This window comes from Tupaia chinensis, unplaced genomic scaffold (assembly GCF_000334495.1).
Source record: "Tupaia chinensis unplaced genomic scaffold, TupChi_1.0 Scaffold144119_1, whole genome shotgun sequence".
NCBI lineage: Eukaryota > Metazoa > Chordata > Mammalia > Scandentia > Tupaiidae > Tupaia > Tupaia belangeri.
Genome location: NW_006203974.1, coordinates 21,550 through 27,588, shown reverse-complemented (window position 1 = coordinate 27,588; position 6,039 = coordinate 21,550). Strand labels below are relative to the sequence as shown.

Genomic DNA, 6,039 nt, shown 5'->3' with positions numbered 1-6,039 from the left:
GACGGAGGGCCCTGAGCCGCGGCTGAGACCCGCATGGGCAGCTGGGACACTGCGTCTTCGTCTCAGTCACTGCCTGGCGAGCCCAGGCTGGCTGTGCCGTGGTTTCTTCCTCAAATGCGCACCTCGTGTGAGAGGGACCTCAGGAGAGCAGCGCCGTTTCTCGCGGTTTGGTACTGCCTTTTCCACCGCTGTCCCGTACTGTCCCTGCGACATGTTTGCTGAGAAACAGTCCTTGCTGCGGTCTGTGTTGGCCCGACGGTGTCCTGCTTCTTCCTTGCGTGAAAGTTTGTGTTCTGTACAATACCGCTCTCCTCCTCAGGCGTTAACCTTTAATCTAATCCACCTGCCGAACACTTTCATCTGTGCATTTTGCTTCCCTGGACTGAACTTACTGGCGTCGAACTGACATTTTCCCTCCCCTCCCACGGAGTGTGTCAGGTGAGAGATGCTGATGAGACCCGACTGCGGAGTGCACAGGTGTATTACACAGGCTCAGGTTGGCACCTCTCCGGGCACACACACACGCGCACGCACACACACGCGTAGAGCCAGGCCTGAGCAAAGACTTCCATTTGGTTAAACTTGGCAGTGGTTTTGAAATGTTGACAACTGTCAAATTAAGATCACCCAAGCCATTTCTCAGGCTCGGATTTGGACGCAGGTCTCAGAACAGAAGGAGGTAGCTGCTGGCTCCCGCCCGAGTGCCTTCGCCATCCGTCACGCAGCTAGCTGCGCCTCGTAGGGGCCCCAAGGCGGGACGGAGGCCAGGTCAGCCCCGAAACGTTCTTTCACGTCCACCTGGGTCGGCCAGGGAGCATGCCCCAGCCTGTACATAACCGTGTGACTGGCGCTGGCCGCCCGGGGAGCATCCCCCAGCCTGTACATACCCGTGTGACTGGCGCTGGCTCGCGGGCTCCCTCCCCTTCATGCCCTCCGTCCCTCCTCTGCAAGTCCCTTCCGCTCCCTCGCAGACCCTGGGAGGCGCTGCTGTCGTTAAACCGTGGGCGCAGGCACATCTGAGTTTCCGCTCTCTGCAGCGTGGACCTGTCCACATCTGGCCGTGGCATTTTCTGTGGCAATGCCTCGAGGTTACCCCCTTCCCCACCATCAGGCCTAGAGAACGTTCATGCCTTCATTGTCTTCCTCTTGACTTAGGCTTGTGAGAGCGACAATATTCCGTCTGGACCTGGTCACTTTCCGCCCCCAGCCGGGCATGTGTGCAGACAAGTGCGAGTATGGGGAGTCCGCAGTTTGGGGACTGTCTCCTTTTTTACCGAGCTGCTGTCATTATGGAACTGCTTTGGGGAAATTGAAGTTATTTGCTGGAAATGTTTTTGTGTTGGGTTACCTGTCAGGGAACTACTTGGCTAATATTTACCAAGTTCAACAATGTGGCATCCTCCCGTTCGGGGGTTACCCTGGGGGTGCAAGTCAGGTGCTGGGCATTCTCTGCACACGGAACAGACGCGGTGCAGGCCATGGCTCGGGAGGGGCCGCGGATGCGCTTCTCAGCGCCCCTTCTCCAACTTACTAGGAAAGTCACACCTGGGGAGCAGAAGACGTGAACCCCCAGCTAGCTTCAGGGTCTGTAGGAAGTGCTCTGCAGCAGCTGAGGCCAAGGCTCGAAGCTAGCCTGACAGTATATTACCAGGCCCTGAGAAGACAGGGCAGAGGCCGCCGGCAACGGCCCGGGAGTAGGGACCCTGGGGACAGAGGTGCCTGTGAGTCACAGCCACGGCTCTGCCTCTCTTTCTAGAAGTGAATGCAGATTTACAGCAGGAGGCCTGCATAGCCCGGTAAGAGCAGGCCTCCAGCTAGGCCCGCAACACTCCTGCCTTCTGGGATGTCAGATCACGTGAAAGCACTGACAGGCTTTCCAGCTGTCCAGGGGTCACGTTGTTGCACACGTGCTGGTGTGTAAATCACAGGGGGGCGTGGCAGTGCATGGTTCAGGTACCACCACGAGCTGTCTGTCACGAGGAAGCCAGGCCGCCTCCCACTCTACCTTCCTGTTTCTCACTGTCCTTGAAACTAGAGTAGGACAGAGTTCCCTGGAGTCGCCAGCTGTCACATTTCCCTTGATCCTCTGTTTGGGAGCCCTCCCCTCAGGCCGGCCAGGAAGGTTCCAGTATACAGACGGCCCTGCCCGGGCGTGACCTGCCCAGGCAGCTGGAGAGGCACAGCAAGTGGACACACCCAGAGCTGCTGCTGGCCCCTGTGGCTGCACGCACCACGGCAGCGGGTGCCATGTGCACTGACCCGGGCGTGCCAGTGCTCCCACCCCTGGCTGTGCCATGCACAACCTGAACCACCACACATGGGGACAAGGGCGGGCCGGACCCTCCTGGGAGCGCACGTCCCCTCTGGAGAAGCCCCAGTGCATGCCCTTCACTCACAGGGGCCAGCTGTGCCAGGGGGCGTGGCAGGGGTACCCTCCGGTGGAGAGCCAGCTGCGTTCGGGGAGCGTGCTGTCCCAGCAAGAAGGGGGTGGCCTGCGCGTCCCTAACAAACCACTCGTCTGTGGAGGAAGACGCTCTCCCTTTCTCTGTGCATTCTGTTGAAAAAAAAAAGGTTACAGAAATAACTCCATTTCCTACCTCAAAAGACTGCCTCCAAGGCAAACTAGGGGCCAGCAGGTGGCGTCGTGGTTAAGGTGCCGGACTCCGATGTGAGCCTCAGACCCGGCAGCTTGAACATCATGCTGGGTGTGTGTGTGTGTGCAGGCCGAGTTCTGAGGAGAATGGAGGAGAAGGGATTGTGGCATGGCCATCCCCCTGGAGGCTCATTTTTCACTTTCCCTCTCTGTCTCTCTCTAGCAAGACCAGCCCCCCCCCACACACACACACACACACTCCACCACCAAAAGAAAGGTAAGTTAGATAAGAGTTTTGAAAATGCCCAGAACACTGAAGTGGGTGTCAGGAAGGCGTCAGTAGTTCTTGTCCCTGGATGAGGAGCACTGCCATGTGGTCAGGGCGTCCCAGAGGCAGGTGAACTTGTCTGGATCCAAGTCCTGGCAGACTCCAGGCACGGAACGTGGTCTCCTGGCCATGGTGTTGCAGTGGTAGGTGCCACGGCGGAGGCTGGAAGGCCTGGCCCATCCTGAACAGGCTGACTGCAGGGTGCACAGGAGGGAGAGCCTATCAAAAAGTAGCCCCTCATTAGAAAATAAGATTAATGAATTTGATCGGGCCTGTGTTGCGATCCTGCCCCGTGGGTTGTGTGAGGTTCCCGGCGGATGGACGAGCCTGTGTGTGAGGGACTGAGTTCTTGGGGCTGTGGGTGTCCATGGGCCTGTTTGCGCCCTCTGCTTTGATGAAATAATGGCACATTTTCCTGAGCATCAGTGGCTCATAGTGTCCTGACCCAGAACTCACTACTTTAACAAAAACCCTTCGCGTCACTGAGGACGTGTGGGGGGACCTGGGAGCGAGCAGCAGGGACGGCACCCACAGACCTGTGCCCCCACGGCTTTCTGTCCCCCTCCATGCCTGGGTGAGCTGGCAGATCTGCAAACTGTGAGCACAGCGGGGAGGAGAGGGGGTCCTGGAGGTACTCTGGGGATCCTGCAGCGGCCTGAGGACCCAGAGCAGTGACAGGCTTGGAAGCTGAAGGCAGCTCGTGCCTGTGGGAATGTGCGGGGGCCGCCGTCACTGGCTGCTGGCACTAGGTGGCACTAGCACTGCTCGGTGCCGGCCTGGCCCGCGGCGGGAGCCAGGGAGCCTGCAGCTGCTCTGCTAATTCTGCAGCCTCTTATTGAAGGCAACGACTGACGCCGTGAGGAGGTGGCTCCTTTTAGGGTCTAAACTCAGGGAAACCTGAACATGTCAGAATTCCTTCTTCCCGGGGAACGCAGGTGGGGAGGTTTGGACGGGGATCGTGCATGGTGACCTGTCGGGGCGCGCAGGTACATGTGTGTCCAGGTTGCTGGCATGAGAGTGCGTGAGCCGTGACATCTCGTGCCATGGCTGCCTCCTAGACTTCCTTTAATCCCACGTCATGGCACTCCTGCTGTGGGTTGATGTGTCCCCAGAAAGATTTGCCCAAGTCCTGACCCCCGGTACCTCCAAATGGGACTTCGTTTGGAAATAGGGTCTCTGCAGAGGTCATCAGGACAAGGACTTTCCCCCAGAGCATTGGGAGGAGCCTGGCCCTGCCGCCACCTTGACTCTGGGATCATGGACTCTGTTCCTGTGGGACCTAATTACAGCAGCCCCAGCAAACTGGTCCACTTTGCAATACGAACGTCACACCCTACAAGCCCAGTCAGTCCCATCTGCGGGCCGGTTCGTGGGGCCAGCTGACCCCATCCCACCTGCCTGCCTCCCCCTCCCCTTCTCCCCCACCACCTCTCTTCATTTTGACATCCCATCAGTATTGATGGGCCTCTGGGAGGCCTTTCTGATCTTCCACGTGGTTGGAGAATTCCTTCTCTCTGAATTCTCGGACAATACGCTCTTCTCCGGCGGTTGTGCCCTGAAGCCCACGTTTACTCACTCCGGTCTCACCTGTGCAGGCCGGGCTTTTTTTTTGTAGTGGACTTTCTGTGAGCCTTGCCCGAGCGTGTGACAGTGGGCAGGCAGGAAGCCTCGGCAGTGCTGAGTGGAATTGAGTGGCTTAGTCCCAGGTACGTGGGCACTCAGAAACGGCTATTCCCCAAGGCCCTCTCCGTCTCCAATAGGCTGGCCCCGCCTCGTTCCATGCCCTCCCATGGCTAGTCCCGAGTTAGCGTGGGGACGGATCACCTGTGCTGGGACGAGCAGAGGATGCCTGATGACGTGCGCTTCTGCCCACGTGACTGACGTGGGCCCCACTCTCGAGGTGCTGGCGGTCTACTCGGGCAGGAGCAAGCAGACAGTGCCCATGGGTTTGTCGCGTGTGGCAGGTGCACACAGGTGTCTTCCGTTGCACGGCTTCAGGCCCCTGGCCCAGCCCACTAGCGTCAGGAAGGCTCCCTGGGGGTGCCAAGGCACGAGAGACATGAAGAACTTCGACAGGAGAAGACATGGAGGGATGAGAGAGGCGCAGGAGGCGGGGGAGGTGGCCCAAACCACTGTTCAGTAGCCATATGCACAGAACTACTGAGCTTTCATATTAAAAGAGTAAAAAGAAACAAGTGAATTAATATGAACAACGTAGGGGGTCGTCGGGAAAGTCGTGGCGCATTTTTCTACGCAAAAACGTCACGGCTTTCCCGACGACCGATAGTTGACGTAGACCAACATATCAAAACTCTTGTCATTGCAACATACAGTCAGTATATGAACATCATCTTCAATATGTGGTCACTTTACACCTCCAGCCACATTTCAGGGGCTCAGCAGCCTCACCTCGGTAGTGGCCGTGAGGAGGAAGGACAGGCGGCAGCTGGAAACCGGAAATGCTGAGAGGTGCTTCGGTGATCCTGAGCATTTTCTGATGACCAAGCTTTAATGGGCAAGGCAGGGTGTGAGGACAAGGAGCTTGGAAATGCAGATACCAGGTTCTGGGGCGTCTTCCACATGCCGAGGGGCTTAGAATCTCACTCGTACAGATAAAGGCCAAACTACGGTTCTCGGAGAGAATGACAGAGCCGGATACGCGTTTCAGGTAGCCCTCTGTGTGTGTGTGTGTGTGTGTGTGTGTGTGTGGCGATTCTGAAGGCAGAGGGACTGTGTGAGGTACCACACTGGTCCAGAAGAGGAGGAAGTGTGGACAGGAGAGTGGTGATGGCAGAGGACGGGAGGCCAACAATCAGGTACCGCGAGCACTGACCTTGATGACCGACGTGATGGAAGGTACTAAATTCCGTGTAAACGTGGGACATTGTCCAGGGAGGGAGATGCAGAAGCTTGAGGGGAGGGAAGGGTAACTTCGGTGTCTCCCAGAGTGGGGTTCGAGACTTCAGAGTGGATAGAACCCCACGCAGCCCAGAGAGGCTGGGATGGAAACCCACTCAAGCAGTGGACAGACAGGGAACTGGCCAAGGCTGACACACGTGACCCCAGATTAGGAGGGCACAGGAGAGGTAATGAAAGCAGGCGTCGAGGAGGAGGGCCG

General features: G+C 57.8%; 1 long non-coding RNA gene across 1 annotated transcript in view; it reads right to left on the bottom strand.

Moving 5' to 3' along the window:
- Positions 1 to 4,535: 4,535 nt before the first annotated feature.
- LOC102501395 (uncharacterized) overlaps positions 4,536 to 6,039 on the bottom strand; it is a 13,575-nt gene continuing 12,071 nt past the window's right edge. The window contains exons 2-3 of the long non-coding RNA XR_337051.1: positions 4,746 to 4,955; positions 4,536 to 4,598 (exon numbers count right to left, since the gene is read on the bottom strand). This is a non-coding gene — a long non-coding RNA (uncharacterized LOC102501395). The remainder of the gene's footprint in view (positions 4,599 to 4,745; positions 4,956 to 6,039) is intronic.